Source organism: Phoca vitulina, unplaced genomic scaffold (assembly GCF_004348235.1).
Source record: "Phoca vitulina isolate PV1807 unplaced genomic scaffold, GSC_HSeal_1.0 scaffold22, whole genome shotgun sequence".
NCBI classification, from domain to species: domain Eukaryota; kingdom Metazoa; phylum Chordata; class Mammalia; order Carnivora; family Phocidae; genus Phoca; species Phoca vitulina.
In genome coordinates this window covers 24,918,832-24,936,167 of record NW_022589725.1, presented here as the reverse complement: position 1 = coordinate 24,936,167, position 17,336 = coordinate 24,918,832, and the positions used below count along the sequence as shown (strand labels likewise).

The window sequence follows — 17,336 nt, the reverse complement described above, 5'->3', positions numbered from 1 at the left end:
ATGAAATGGAACTTGAGAATGCTTTTAGAATTTGAGTTTTTGCCTTTGTTTTAGGATTTGCACTTTCACCTTTTATTATAGTTCATTTCCTGTATGTATTTAGGTTCCTTCATAGTTACAAACTAGTTTGAAGGCAAGGATACATATCCTATTTCTTCTCTGTTTGCCGTGGGCCCCGAATAACTCTTCACTGAAGGACTGAATAAGCTGAAAGTGCTGTAAGTGGAGATGTGAGTGCTGTTCATGATCAGTGGTGGCCACTCTTTTTTAATTGAATTTTGTCTTGCTCTTCGCTTATTTAAAACTAGTTATTTAGAGAGGCTATCAGACCTACTTACCAGACACTGTTTGTATAAAAAGTAGCAGAAGTGAAAAAGTATGGGCTTTGGAATCAGACATACCTGTGTTTCTGCCTCATTAACTGTGAGACCTTGAACAAGTCACTGAATACTTCTGGAGCTTAAATTTTCTTTCTTTTTTTTTCTTTTTTTTATCAAGTAAGAATGATAGTACTTCATTGTCTTGTTGTGACAATTAGATGAAAGAAGTTCTCAAAACATGTTAGAGTTTTCTTCTTTTATTTAATACAGAATGCTGATCCACAAATCAAACTTTTAAAAATCTCTTTAATAATTGTTCTTTAAGTAAAATTTAAAAGACAGTTAGGAGGATATTCACTATGGCCCCATATTGGCAACAATGAACCCAACCTAAGGATAGCGTGAGTTACATATCCACCTTCTAAAATACCATAGGGACCAGGCCCTGCCCCAGGCTTACCAGGAGGAGACACATCATCCCTACTATCGAGGAGAGTCAGCCAATGCCCCTTCCTATCTTATTAAAGAATTGAGAGAAGTAGTAGATTCATAAGAAGTGTGCGTGTCAGCCTGGTGAAGCAAATGTTCATGATAAAGATGCTTTCTCATCTCCAAAGCCAAGTGATGGGATTTCTAAGAGAATCACACATAAAGACCAGGGCTGCCTGCAAAAAGGAAAAGCTGGATCTCTTTCCCAGATAGGCATCTCCCAGGGCAAGTATCCTTGCCCTCTGCCCCACAGCCTAACTGAGGAGGAAGAGAAAAGCAGGATAGACAGCAAAGATCAATGGTGGAGATGTTCATACATCCACAATTGGGATGCAGAATTTCCTGTGACATTACAGAAAAAAGCCAGTTTTGTGTCATCTTGTCAATTCTCCACTGAAGATGGTTGCTCAAAAGACAAAGGCTGCCTACCAGGAACAAGTGTGTGGGGTTTTTTACCAGGAAAATATAATAAGGGAGAGCAGAAAGGGGTTGAAGTGAGCCATGACATCAGCAAATTGTGTGGTAGGGAGAACCCCAATAAGGCCTTGGAAAGATTTTGTGCATGTAACCTGTGAAGCAATGTCTGAAAGTCTCTTTCACTTGGGAGTGTGTTGGTAGCCAGTCGGTGGTAACTCAGAAGCAACAACCACCACAGGGAAACAACAAAAACAAAAGGCATTTACCGTTTTCCCTGATCCCTTCTTCCTCATCCAACATCAGAGTAGCCGGAGACTAGAAAGAAGAGGACAAAGAGGGATTCCAGAGATGGACTGTGTCTTCCTATTTACTGAGTCCAAGATGCCAAAGCAGAGGAAAGAGCAGACCACAGTCTCATCCATTTTGAAAACTCAACCTTTGGAGAAGGAGAGAGATGAGATTTAAATATGTATTTAAATTAAAAAAAATTTAAATGAATAGAATCTTGGTAATTGAAAGTGACTAGAAATTTAGGGAATCTGCCCAGGAGGTACCTAAGGGACTGGACAGGGAACTCCAGTAGAAATCCAAGGAGAGTCACAGTGTGGGACATAGAAAACCTTTTCTTGTTTTTGTCCCACTATGTTGAGACTTAATGAACTGGTCACCAATGCATTCAAAATAATAAAATTTTCACAAATTACCCTGTAAGTAGTTAGTAGAGCTACATAAAAGGGCATTTAGAAAGAAAGAAAGAAAAAAAGGGTTTCACGATGATAAGCTACCTGCACAGTACACCTTTAAAATGTTGATTTACTGAAAATAAATTTTTTTTTTTTAATTCATTTGAGAGAGAGAGAGAGAGAGAGAGCGCAAGAGGGGGAAGGGTTAGAGGGAGAAGCAGACTCCCCGCCGAGCAGGGAGCCCGATGTGGGACTCGATCCCGGGACTCCGGGATCATGACCTGAGCCGAAGGCAGTCGCTTAACCAACTGAGCCACCCAGGCGCCCTACTGAAAATAAATTTTATCGAGAATAGATTTCATATGGACTTTTGGCAGGTTTGTTTTTTGTTCGTTTGTATTTGGTTTTGTTTTTTTGAGCAGTTCCCTTCCTTCCTTCCTTCCTTTTTTAAACCTTGTGAAGTAGATTCTGCTAGCTGCCTCCCCAACAGCCTGGATAATGGAGCCCATTTTGTTCAAGTTGGGCAATGCCACGCCCCATGGGTTGGGTCTAACCAATCTAAACCGACCAGGTCCCTACTCCCTTTGCTGGCGACTGTTTCAGGAACAGGCTGGGCGGTGGGTTGTGCCTACATCTGCTGGAAGGTGTCTGGAAGAGGTTTGTTGTTGTTGTTGTTTGTTTTTTCAGACCTCACAAAAATCCACAAGAAAAGCCACCTTCTCCCATCCCTCCTTCTCTGTTGTGTGGCAAAAAGGTGGTGGTTCTTGGAGCTACCGCGGGCATCTCGCGCGCAGGAGGAAAGGTTCTGCTGACACCCTGCAGAGGGCATGCTGCAAGTGGAAAAGCATTTTCATCTACGAAGGCATCGAGCTGCAGGACCAGACCTGGAGTAGCCTGCATGCTGCTGGTGGGGAGGCGGGTATGTGGCTTCCCCTTCGCAGATCGAAGACACGGGTTTCCCGTGCCTTGCGCAGGAAGCTCCAGCCAACACACTGGGCAAGGGGCCAATGTCCTCCCAGCCCTGGGGGCCGCGGTGGTTAGGAAAGCTCCCTCGGAGACTGGACGCTGCTCTTAGCAGAGGCCCTTCTGAAATTGCTAGAGCTCAAGGCAATCATTTATTAGTGTCCACAAGCCAAAGATTATTGGTCTGCTCAGAACCAAGAAGGCCAGGGGTTTCACCCATGAAGAGCATCCGGGGCAATCGGCCACTGTGGTTGCTGTTCCTGACCCTGAGGGTCTTGAGGGCCTCCAAATTACTTCTGGTGAGAAAAAAAGAAAGCTTATTCTGTGGGCCGGGAAAATGCCGGATGACTAAGCTTGGGCTGACATCTTGTGGCTGGGTGTGAAATAGGCGCTTCAGGAAGAAATTCCCTCAGCCAGGGAATGAGTGGGAAGAGAGGGGCCCTGAGAACAGCAAATAATAAAAAACAATTAACTAAAAAACAAACAAAAAACAAAAAAAAAGACCAATTAATATTTTCTAATTGTCTGATGATATTCTTTAACTGCATTTTAAAGGATATCTATGAAAAGATAATATTAAGAATATATGTATTTGAATATTAAGAATATATATATATTATATATATGTCATATATATATTTGCTAGTCTGATGACACAGGTAGAAGTTATGAAAAAAATGACGAATTCTACATCGAATTAATTTCTAGCATATGGGAGATCCTCTTCCCTTTACTGTTTGGTGGTCCTTAATCTGAGCAGCCTATGGGTGCTGGTAGGTATTTCTGAGAACCCTGAGGAGCGTTAGACCTTTCCACAAACCCACCTGTGCTCCTGGTCGCTTCATGTTCCAGGCTCAGGCTCAGGCTCAGTCCCTTTCCTCTGTCTCCTTCTGCAGGTCTGACATCTTTTTCACATTCTAGTTATTCCCTCTGGTCCGTTTTGCTGAAGAATGTAGACAAAGAGGATCCCTCCAATCATAATTAACAAAAGGGCTGTGGATTAAACAGACTTTTCTGACACTTGAGGATGACATAAGGAAACTGCAGTGCATAAAAGGGAAACTTAAAAATAATACTCGAACTTTTATTTTCCTGGAATTTGTCAGCTACTTTTTCCCTGTGATTTCTCTACTGGCCATAGCTCCTAGCATGATGCCATGTTACCAAGGTCTGTGCTTTGCTCCCAAAAGGGTCCAAGTTTTTAACGTCTTCCAGAGTGAAAGACCGCAAGTCCTGCCTCTGATTCCTCTCTGAGGAAGCAAAGCAATAATTCACATCATATTAAGTTCTGCCGTGATGCACCCAGATCATGAGTGCAGAGAAGGGAGAAAGGGGTGATTGAATCAATTACCCCTGTCTCCCACTTCAGGTTTAGTATCTGGGAAGTGGCATGGCAGGTGGTTCTGGGGTACTGGTAATGTTCTATTTCTTAATCTAGGTGCTGACTCCATATTCATGTTTATTTTGTGAAATATATTTGCACATTTCATTATATATGTTATTCTTCACCAAAAAAATTTGCATGAAAATTCTAATGCCTCCGAACTTCCAGGCACATTCACAGGGAAACACACATACAATGCAGCAGGTGGCACTTGTGAGAAGTAAAAAAATCAATTTTAGAGAAAAAAGATACCACCTTTCTTCATACATTTGAGCACAGTGTGAGTAAGTGTGTAAATCTACTTTATGTGCTTTTGCTAAAGAAAGTAGGTCAAAAATCTATAAACACGGTAGACTTCCCAAATACAATGACAGTGGCACCATTAGAAAACACTTAGGCTAGTTCTACGTTTAATATTCTCCCAAGTAGGAAGTTATCTAGAACCAATTTCAAGTGACAGAAATTAAAGAGGAGATTTAGTTGTCATTATAGCTGCATACTATCATTATAGCTACGTTAGTAGTTAGTGTTATATTGATGTATTATTGGAAATACCACATACTTTCTAATATTCTTGGAGATCTTAAAGAACTTTAATTAAAATCTTCTCCACATTGGCAGTAGTCTCATAGTACATACAGCCAGGTATAGTGGAAAGGAGAAAGTGGGTCAAGTCCATACCTTTCAGCTGTTGTAACAGGTCAGATGAACCACATAATCTCTCAAGCTGCTTTCTCTCCAGTGAGAAAATCTTCGCATCTGACGACCCTACAGCCTGGCAGTGAGAATAAAGGAAATGCTACATGTTTAAGTCCTCCAAAATCTTCATTCACAAGATATCTCTTGATGATTGCATATCTGTGTGGAGAAATGAAAGACCGAACATGTCCATGTTCCATAACTCTTACGGTAGCTTCATATTTCTGGGAATGTAGTCCTTGCTAGATGGCCTCAAGGAAGCAGTATTGGCAAAATGCAATTGCTGCACCTCCCATGTTCATAGCAGCATTATTTATAATAGCAAAGACATGGAAACAACCTAGGTGTTCATGGATGGATGAATGGATAAAAAAGTTGTGAGATATATATATATATATACATATATATATATATATATATATATATACATATATATATACAGTAGAATGTTATTCAGCCATAAAACACAAGGAGATCCTACCATTTACAACAGAGAAAGACAAATATTGTATGATCTCACATATATGTGGAAACTAAAAAGAAATCATAGAAAAAGAGAGCAGACTTGTGGTTACCAGAGACAGAGGAGGGTGGGGGGAAGGGAACTGGAGGAAGGTGGTCAAAACATACAAAGTCCAGTTATAAGATAAAGAAGTACTAGGTATGTGACCCATATGATGACCATGGCTAACACTGTTGTATGATGTATAGGAACTATGTATAGTTAAGAGAATAACTATGAAAGAGTTTTCATCACAAGGAGAAAATTCGACTTTGCTTCCTACTTTAAAAGAAGTATCAGATGACTCCTCCAGAAACCCATCATAGGATGAACCTACTTACTCTTGCATAACAATGTCCCTTGCAAGATCTTTTTTTTTTTTTCTTTTTATTGTATCTATGTGAGAAGACAGATGTCAGCTGAATTTATTGTGGTCATCATTTCACAGTATATGTAAATCAAACCATCACGCTGTATGCCTTAAACTTATATAGTGATGTATGTCAATTAATTCTCTATGAAACTGGAAAACTGTAAGAATTCAATTGGCCTTTGATTAATGGCGCTTAATAATCTGCCACATGAAGTGAATTTTATATATATATATGTATATATGTATGTACATATGTATATATACATATATATATATATATATATATATATATATATATATATATATTAATGGCTTGTGCTGCATGGAAGTGAACTGGGAGTAGGATAATTCTTTCTTTGTATTCAGCCCTGCACCCCTGCAGCTGACATGTTAGTGCTCACCTAGTTTTCTCCCTGCTACCACACACCCCTAGCATCTAACTCCCAGCTCCTGTGTCATTGGGCTGGGGTTTTTTTCTGGCCAGTGAGGCTGGCTCTGCCTGCTCATGGAAGGTGCTGCAGAGTCAGAGAATTAATGCCCCTTGAAGCAGCACTCAATCAATATCCCAGCTCCCTACCCCCTGGAGAGAGATAACACTGAGGCTGTGTTCTACTCTGACTCTCTGGGCTCTCCAATAGGCTAGAGCTCCAGGTACTTCAGTGGTAGCTGGCCTGATGTCATAACCATTATAGGGTGGCTTCACTTGTCTGTCTTATTTCTCCACTGTCCTATTCCCTGTTTCCTTTGCCTCTCAGGTACACTAATTGCCTCAAATCCCTGTCTTTTTCTTTTTTTTAAAAAAAAATTCTTTATTATAGGGAAAATACACAGTAAAACAGAGCTGGAAGGTGGTGGGGTGGAAGATCTGGAAAAACTTAATTACCAAACAAGCTGCCCAAACATGGCTTCTTGCTGTAGAGGAGAGTGATTTGGCCCTTATCTTTCCCACTTTTCCTGTTTCACAGAAACCTGCTCTTTGCTGGACTGGGCCCAGAGAACCCCATTTTCCAATCTATTCTCTTCCCAGAATTGGGAAATGTTGTATAGCTCTCAGGCTTTCAAGATACAGAAGACAGTATGGAGAAGGAAAGATGTTACAGTCCTTTGGTCCAGTGTCATCCCCAGCCCCATCCCTTAGTGTTTGTTGATGCCAAAGAGACAAACCCCATGGAATTGGGACAACTTAGGCAGCAGTACGCTGAGCCATGAGGCTGTGTTGGTGAGGAAGTGAGCGGCATCATACTTGGTGTAGAAGCTGGCCAGGAGGTAGAGGACAACAGGAGAGATGCTGAGGAATTTGCAGGAAGACATAAATTGGAGCCCGTAGTCCATCTGTTCCCAGTGTGTCAGTAGCTGAGCCTTTCCTCGGCCAGGGGCTCAAAGGGTGTTCTTTTCACTGTATGTAAGAAAATATACATAGCCAAGTTATGGATGACATTGGTCAGGATCCAGACAACAGGAATGCTGAAGAAGGGGATGCTGAGTAGAACCACATGCAGCAGTCCTACCAAGATGGTCTAGACCAGCCAGATGCCCCAGCTATTCATCACTCGAGTGCTGGGGTTTACTTCACTGTGTGCCACCCCCACATTCATCCTACCACAGTGGGGGCATCAGGCAGCAGTCCAACTCAAGTTCCTTTCAACCTCTCTTTGAGTTTGTTGCCCCGAGTTGTCTCCAGAATAGCCAAAATGAAAGAATGAAAGAACATCCCCCATTGTGCACAAAGGAAAAGCTGAAGACCTAGGGAAAAATAACTTAAAAATAACTTAAAAAATCCTCTCTGCTCTTAGAAACATTAATGGTCATCATTACTCTGATTCTTATGCTTCAACTATAAATTGAAGGAGTAAGCCTAGACTTGGGGTAGGTGTTTCAAGCAGCAAGGGAAACTAGTATCTGACTTTATTTTCCTGAAGAAGTTAATAGGGAATCATGAAGAGGTTACATTCACCATAATTTCAGAAGAGGGTCAGGGGAAACAGTCACGGAACCACTAAGAAGCGGGGAGAGGTAAAAGTACTTCTAATGCCCACCTTTTCCTCTGGGTTTGCCTGTCCTGTCTCTCATTCCCTTGGCATGTAAGCATAAGCAGGTAGCATCCCAGTTCTTTCTCTCAAGAGTCGGCTGCTGCCAAGTATTTGCCCATGGCTTTTGGATTGAGCTAAGAAGGGACCTGAGCTCATGATCTCAAGAGATGGAACCCGACCCCAATTCCAGGGATGACTCTGATCTTCTGAATTTGACCCTTTAATATTATGTGAGCTCCAAAATTGATGATGCCTAGTTGGGAAGCAGACCTTGCCTGCCCCTCTTCACCTAAAATTCCCTAAACCCTAGTATTGGGTCCACCCATGCTCCTCCCAGCTTCCCTCTCTAGTTCATCATTTGTAGGCTGTCCTCAAGGCTCTCTTTAGAGCTTTTCTCTAGGTATTTAACTCCCCGGAGCTCTACCTCTCTCCCTTCCCCCACCTTTTGCCTCCCACCATTTTTCCTCAGCACCCCTTTCCAGTCTCTTGGCAACCTCTCCCCTCCCCTCCTTCAGAAGCCAGTCTCAAATCCCTGTCTTAACATCTGCCTCTGGTGGATCCCAAACTAAGACAAAGACCAACAATATTGGCTCTAATTTTTGACTCTTGAAATTGAGTTTATTGCCTAATTTATGGCTTTTTTTCCTTACTGTCCATGCCATGGGCCATGGATCAAAGGTTATAAGACTGAGCTGGGAATGGGGTATTGGTTTGTTTTGGTAGATACATGCATGTATCCAGAGCATATTTTCTAAAAGTAATCGTTATTTTTTATTAATTTATTTTTTTATTATTATGTTCAATTAGCCAGCAATCATTATTGTTTAGTATCATCTAGGTTGCTCCTCCTCCCCAAATATGATTCTTTGGAGTTCCGTATAACTTCAAAGAAATAACTTTAGACTGTATTCAAGATAACAAAATGTAGATTTCCTTAAGGAAAAGAGATTTCCGAATGTGCTGATTTATCAGGGAGCCATGAACTATTTTAATAGATGAGATTCATTCTACTGTGTAATTCCTCTGTCTCTCCCATCAATCACCTCCCCATTCTTTCCCTTCCTTTTATCTCTTCACATTCCTTCCCTAATCTTTTGTCTTCCCAGGGACCCCAACTACCCACCTCACTTATGACTCCTCTGGAAACGTGTAATAGTACAAACATACTCTTGAATGACAGAATGCCTTGTAATATCTCTTGCTTGGCATTAAGTTAATTTAAAAGACTTTGGCTTCTGAGTACTTCATTAGCAAAAGCCTTGCTAATTAGAATGCTCTTTCGTAGGATGGGCTCTCCGACAGTCATATGTTATATAGAGCTTGAGATCTCAGATACCTTAGGACAGCTCAGGAACAAATTTCCTGATAGAGAATAGACACACTGTGGCTAAATCAAAACACAGAAAAAGGGTAATATTTATTTTCAAAGGAATTACTTTTTTTTTTTTTTAATATCATAGCAGACTCCATCTACTTTCAAGTAATTTCACGGAAAAATAAGGACTGGCTTGTAACCACTAAATCACTTAGAAACCAAACCCTCATAATCAAGATCCTACCATGAAATATGTTTTCTTAGTTCCAAGCAAGAGGAAGAGAAGACGTTCTATCCCTGAGCTGAGGGGATTTGGTCGATAATAGAGACATTAAGCCCAGGCTTCTCTTTCTAACTGGAATGCCCAGAAGAGATATTTATTTCTCTCACTTTTTCTACTAGATAATCCAGGTTGATGTTTGAAGAACTCAGAGATCTTTTCAACATGGGTGGGACGGAGACACAAAAGAAGGAAGCTTCTATTGTTACTGTTGATATTTTCTCTGGAATTGCAGAACCAGAAGCGGGTGCTTCATGGCCTCCTAAAACCTCTTCTGTAAAATTCAATAGGGAATCAGAATTTTCAGAGTTCTGAAATGCTGCCTTTGAGGAGGAGGGGCTGCTGTTTTATGGAGGAGATAGTACCTCTAAATTTTCTGTGGGGAAAGGAGTTTGCCACAAAAACATAGGCTGTGTGACTAAAATATAGTTTGTTTTGCTGCTGTGAGCATATCCTAAATTTAATGGTCTGAACTTCATTTCTTTGCAAAACATATCTTATGCTTTTACTCAGTCAAGTATGTTTGCATAACCCCCTCACAAAAATACTAGAATCTCTGAAATCTGCTGAATACAGAAGGGCCCATTGATGAGGAGGGAATCAGCAGCCCATGTGGTAAGAAGCCCACTTCCCACAACGTGGGAATTTTCCATTTGGTGGGATTTTGAGTCTCGGTGCACTTGAAGTGTTAATGTAAGTGTGTTCATTGAAAATGGCATTTTCCACAACCTCCATGAACTGGAAAACTTATTTTTATCTGCTTTCACCACAATTTTAAAGATCCTTAATCTCCTTATGTTCATAATTTTAGTATATCTCTCCATCAATCAAACATCCATAATAAACATTCTTTCCTTTTGCAGGAAATATAAAAAAATTAACCAATTCTGGGGAGAAATGGCCATTTTAGGTTTTCTAAACAAAGGTAGTGATTTTTTCTGTGCTATTTGAATCACTCACAACTAGGAAAGAGAATGTGGGGGTGTTTAGGATACCTCAGTCACTGTAAAGTTATATATGTTCAAGCTGGGAGAGAATTGAAAGTTAGAGGTGAGACTTTCTATACTCTGAATTTTATTGAGACTTTCCCTTTTGCGTTCAATAGCCCTGCGAGTGTTAGGAAAACAGAGCTGTCACTAGTGTATGGCTCCATCCTTCGGACAGGCGTGTGCCAACAATCAATAATGTTTGACTCTCTGTGGGGCATTTTACTGTGTTCTCAAACTCCCAGGCTCTGGGTTTCCTTACTCATCTATACTGTTAAGACAGAATTTATTTTGATCTCTCTCTTTCTCATCTGAGCTATCGGCACAAATAAATAACATATAACACACAAATATATATTTTTATCTCTAGAGTGATTTTTGAAAGTCTGATGTTATTAAGTGCTGCAAGAATATAGACCAATAAAAACTGACATACATCTCTAATGGACATGGGAATTATTATAAAACTTTGAAGGATAATTTACAATGTCTGGTAAAATTGAAAATTTACACATCACATGACCCATCAACTGTCCATTTATGTTTTCTGTATGCATAAAACAAGGATAATAATGATCTATTTTATTGGGTTGAAGTGAGGATGAAATGATTTAATATATCTGACATACTTAGAAGTTACATTTTGCAACTCTCAGTAAGTTGCAGGTTCTATTTCTAGTAACAGTAGTCTCAATGTTGTCATTATTCGATATCACCCTAAAGAGACTCTTGAACATGTCCACAAAGAGACACGTATATGAGTGTTCACAAAAATATTGTTTGTAATAGCAAAAAAAAAAAAAAGTTGGAAAGAACCTAAATAATAAAAAATGGAATTGATAAAAAAAAATGCTGTATTCCTACAATAAAACATTATATAAGAGCTAACTGTGTCACTATGGATGGAACTCAAAAATATAATACTGATTGAAGTAAAATGATTTGCAAAAAAAACAAAAAACAAAAACCCAAAACACTTAAATTGTGATAACAATTACATGTAGGTTATAAGTGTATAGAAAATACTGGATGTTTTAGGGATGAAAATATATGTAGAAAAGTATAGAGAGACACATGAAAATAATCCCCAAAGTCTAGAGAGTTGTTACATTTAGTGGGGAGAAAGAGTTCTGTGATCAGGGATGAGACCACTAGGAGCTTCGATTGGATTGAAAATGCTTTATTTGTCAAGTCGGTAGTGTGTAAATGCATGTTTGCAATATTATTCTTTATGTCTTTCAGTAAATATTAAATATTGCACAACCAAACACAAAAGCACCAAATAACAGAAGTAAAGAATGAATAACATATTCATGAACCAGGTATTTATATATTTATTGAGAAAAATGTTTATTTGTTAACTTGGTAAGGTGGCCCTTTGCCTTGAATATATAAATTTTGTATGATGAGGTCTTGATTCAGTTTGAACACTTGCCAAGGAATTGAAGACAAGTGAAATCCAAAGGCACTATGAGAATTCATGTAGCAAATACTACTAAAGGACACTCATAGGGGTAATAATGGCAAGACAGTTTACCTGATGCTAATTACATCAACTGAGTGTAAATATAACTGCAGTGAAGCTAGTCATTTCAATTTTTTGTGGTGTCCCCCCTACCCTGCTCCCCCTGCAACCTGTGGCCATTGTGTATGTCTTTAGCATAATTCATTGTCCATTCAGGTCTGGACTCCTCTCATGCTATGGTTGCTCATCTGGATGCCCATCACTGAATGCTTGTGCCAGTACTTTCTTTAACATTTAAAGCTTCTAGAGGGCTTGGATTACATTGAAAGCACCCATCATGGCCACTCATTCATCTAACAGATATTTAATGAGTGTCTACTATCTGCCTAGAAGTGTACTACACAGTAACCTTACCTCTGTCAATTGAGTTTTTATTAAACTTCACCAGTAAGAGATGATGTTTAGACTAGGATAGAAAGACAAAAGAGTAATAATGAACAAAGAACAGTAATAATAATGCTCTGAAAGACCTTTGGGTCCTCTGTCCACCTGCCTTACTTTAATCCCCAAGAGTCTGTGCCTTCTGTATTTTTAATTTTTTTCCCAAAGCCTGGAGCCTTTTACAGTAATCTATAATATGGGTAACAGTATTAAAAAATATAAGGGCACACTGTCAGTATAAAGAGTGAGAAACAGTTCTCACTGAAATCAGTTTCTTTTTTTACTCAACATTAGTTAAGGGACTGATTTAAAAAGCAGTCTTAAACACCAAGACTTAATTGCTCAAGTCCATAATATCCAGAGGAGTTAACATGGAGCTTGTAGAAGGAACATTTCCAACGTGTGACAGGCTCTGCCAGTGCTAAGGCCTCATCATGTAACCACAAGTGGGATTTCTGAAGTGGAAAGTTGCCTTCGGAAAATCTCTGCAGTCATGGTAAATGTTTGCTTGTTTGCCTTCCTCCATTAGCTCAGTAAGAATGGCAGGAGAAAGGAAGATTTTGGCAAATGAGAATATGAGGACTGTAATGGATCATCCAGTTCAGGGGTCTGGTGAACTTTCTGTATAGGCACAGATAGTAATATCATTGGTTTTGTAGATTGTATGGTTTCTATGGCAACTACTAGACTTGACCATTGTAGCATGAAAATATTCATAGATGGTACACACACGAATGGGCATGGTTGTGTTCCAGTAAAAGTTTATTTTCATAAAAAAGCACAGGCCAGATCAGGCCTGCCAGCAGTAGTTGCTGATGACTAATCTAGTTGGATCCTTTTTTTTTTTTAATAAAAAGGAGCACGAATGTGCCAGCAAGGCCCACATTCTTGGCGTGGTCTAGAGGAAGTTCGGAATAAAAGAGCAAGAAACAAAATGAAGAAGAACACAGTAGCATTTACTGAAGTTAAAACATGTACACATTATAAAACTACATTTTATATGAACTCATACAAAATAAAAGAGAAAATAAATATATAATGATTTCCTTTGGGGAAGCTTAGGAAGAAAGGGAGTGAGGAACTGGAATAAATAAATAAAATAAGAAAATAGATTTTGAAGGATGAATGATTATACTGTGCTTTGAATGGAGCTTCTGATTGATCCAACCTGTGTTGCTGACACACCTTAAATTTAAAGACTCGGGGTGGAGCAAGATGGCGGAGGAGTAGGAGACCTGGATTTCGTCTGGTCTCAGGAGTTGAGCTGGATAGGGATCAAACCATACTGAACACCTACAAACTCAACAGGAGATCGAAGAAAAGAATAGCAACAACTCTCTGAACAGAAAAGCGACCACTTTCTGGAAGGTAGGATGTGTGGAGAAGTGAATCTGAGGCGATATTCGGGAGGATAGACGGCGGGGGAGGGGGGGCCTCCGTCAGCCACTACGGGCAAGTGATAGAGCAGTGGAGGACAAAATCAGAACTTTTAGAAGTCGGCTCCGCTGAGGGATGTCGCTCCAGTGGCTAAGCAGGGGGTGGAACCCTCGTGGGACAGTGTGGTCTCAGGACCCTTGGGGTCACAGAAAGACCGGGGGTGTCTGAGTGCGGCAGAGCTCCCAGGTATCAGAGCAGGGAAGCTGGCTGCAGAGATGGAGCCAGGGCATGGGCTCTCAGCTCAGGGTTGCCATAGAGCGTGATCCGTGGCACAGTCGGGCCATTGCTCCTCCAGCAGGGACCCAACAAGCGGCAGATCAGGGGAGACTCCCCTTCCTCCCCTGGGAGGAGAGGCGCGGGAGCACACCGCAGGAATCGGCTGGGTTTGGAGACTCCACACCGAGTTGGGGGGCAGAGAGAAAAACCCTCGGTCACAGGCCGGGTGAGCACGGAATGCGGCTGGAGACTGGGGAGACGGGAGTGACTGACTGCTTTTCTCTGGGGACCCACTGAGGAGCAGGGCCCCGAGTTCTCAGCTAGTCTGGGGCGGAGACTGGGAGGCCTCCATTTCACTCTCGTCCTCCAAAGCTGCAGGGAAAGCTTGCAGGGAACAAAAGCTCCTGAGAGCAAACCTGAGCAGATTACTTAGCCCGGACCAGCAAGGGCAGGGCAATTATGCCTCCGGCAAACACATTTGGGAATCACGGCAACAGGCCCCTCCCCCAGAAGATCAGCAAGAACAGCCAGCCAAGACCAAGTTTACCCATCAATGAGAACCGCAGAACTCCAGCACTAGGGGAATAATGCACATAGAATCCATGGCTTTTTTACCATGATTCTTTAGTCTTTCAAAGTTAATTTTTTTTAACTGTCTTTTTTTTTTTTTGAAGTTTTCTTTTTCCCTTTTCCAACCAACATCTTATCAATCCCTTTTTTAAAAAATATTTTTATTTTTCATTTTTAGAGGCATATTCTATCCCTTCATAGTAGTTACCCTTATTTTTGGCATATATATATAAGTTGTTCTCTCTTTAAAATTTTGAGATACAGTTTCTTCTAACAGATCAAAATATACCCTAAATCTCTAGTGTATGGTTTTTTTCTACTCTCCTGCCTGATCACATTCTCTCCCTTTTTTTTTTCTTTTTTTTTTAAATCCTCTTCTTTCTTTTTTCAAACAACTTTTATCAATTCCTTTTATAAATTTTTTTATAATTTTCATCTTTACAGTCATATTCTATCCCTTCATGATATCAACCCTTATTTTTGTACATATATAAGTTTTTCTTTAGTTTTTTAAAGATTTTATTTATTTATTTGAGAGAGAGAGAATGAGAGAGAGCACGAGCGGGGAGAGGGTCAGAGGGAGAAGCAGACCCCCCGCTGAGCAGGGAGCCCGATGTGGGACTCGATCCTGGGACTCCAGGATCATGACCTGAGCCGAAGGCAGTCGCTTAACCAACTGAGCCACCCAGGTGCCCAAGTTTTTCTTTCTTTAAAATATTGGGAGGCACTTTCTTCTCATAGACCAAAATACACCCAAAATCTAGTGTGTGGCACAGATCTATGCACCAACCTGATCATATTTGATCATATTCTGTTTCTTTTTTTTGTTCTGTTTTTGTTTGTTTTTATCTTTTTCTTTTTCTTTTTTCTTTCTTTCCCTTTCTTTTCCCCCAGCTTCAGGTCTTTTCTGATTTGTTTAGAGTATATTTTCTGCGGATGTTGTTACCCTGTTAGCATTTTGTTCTCTCATCAATCTATTCTGCTCTGGACAAAATGACAAGATGGAAAAAATCATCTCAACAAAAAGAACAAGAGGTAGTACCGACTGCCAGGGACCTACTCAATACGGACATTAGTACGATGTCGGATCTAGAGTTCAGAATCACGACTTTAAAGATACTAGCTGGGCTTGAAAAAAGCATAGAAGTTATTAGAGAAAACCTTTCTGGCGAAATAAAAGAACTAAAATCTAACCAAGTTGAAATCAAAAAGGCTATTAATGAGGTGCAATCAAAAACAGGAGCATTAACTGCTAGGATAAATGAGACAGAAGAGTGAATCAGTGATATAGAAGACCAAATGATGGAAAATAAAGAAGCTGAGAAAAAGAGAGATAAACAACTACTGGATCACGAGGGCAGAATTCAAGAGATAAGCAATACCATAAGACGAAACAACATTAGAATAATTGGGACCCCAGAAGAAGAAGAAAGAGAGAGAGGGGCAGAAGGTACATTGGAGCAAATTATAGCAGAGAACTTCCCGAATTTGGGGAAGGAAACAGGCATCAAAATCCAGGAAGCACAGAGGACCCCTCTCAAAATCAATAAAAATAGGTCAACACCCCGATATCTAATAGTAAAACTTACGAGTCTCAGAGATAAAGAGAAAATCCTGAACGCAGCTCAGGAGAAGAGATCTGTAACCTACAATGGTAGAAACATTAGATTGGCAACAGACCTATCCACAGAGACCTGGCAGGCCAGAAAGGACTGGCATGATATATGCAGAGTACTAAGAGAAAAATATGCAGCCAAGAATACTAGATCCAGCTAGGCTGTCATTGAAAATAGAAAGAGAGATAAAAAGCTTCCAGGACAAACAAAAACTAAAGGAATTTGCAAACACAAAACCAGCCCTACAAGAAATCTTGAAAGGGGTCCTCTAAGCAAAGAGAGAGCCTAAAAGCAACATAGACCAGAAAGGAACACAAACAATATACAGTAACAGTCACTTTACAGGCAATACAATGGCACTAAATTCATATCTTTCAATAGTTACCCTGAATGTAAATGGGCAAAATGCCCCAATCAAAAGACACAGGCTGTCAGATTGGATAAAAAAAAAAAGACCCATTGATACGCTGTCTGCAAGAAACTCATTTTAGACCCAAAGACAGCCCCAGATTGAAAGTGAGGGGGTGGAAAACCATTTACCATGCTAATGGACACCAAAAGAATGCTGGGGTGGCAATCCTTACATCAGACAAATTAGATTTTATACCAGACTATAATAAGGAATGAGGAAGGACACTATATCCTACTTAAAGGGTCTATCCAACAAGAATATCTAACAATTGTAAATATCTATGCTCCTAACATGGGAGCAGCCAATTATATAAGCCAATTAATAACAAAGCAAAGAAACACATCGAAAACAATACAATAATAGTGGGGGACTTTAACACCCCCTCACTGAAATGGACAGATCATCTAAGCAAAAGATCAACAAGGAAGTAAAGATTTAAATGACACACTGGACCAAATGGACTTCACAGACATATTCAGAACATTCCATCCCAAAGCAACGGAATACACATTCTTCTCTAGTGCCCATGGAACATTCTCCAGAATTGATCACATCCTAGGTCACAAATCAGGTCTCAACCGGTACCAAAAGATTGAGATCATTCCCTGCCTATTTTCAGACCACAATGCTTTGAAACTAGAACTCAATCACAAGAGGAAAGTCGGAAAGAACTCAAATACATGGAGGCTAAAGAGCATCCTACTAAAGAATGAATGGGTCAACCAGGAAATTAAAGAA

At 40.2% G+C, this 17,336-nt stretch overlaps 1 pseudogene; it reads right to left on the bottom strand.

The window, feature by feature from the left end:
* Positions 1 to 6,964: 6,964 nt before the first annotated feature.
* Positions 6,965 to 7,425, bottom strand: LOC116642049 (annotated as a pseudogene).
* Positions 7,426 to 17,336: the final 9,911 nt, after the last annotated feature.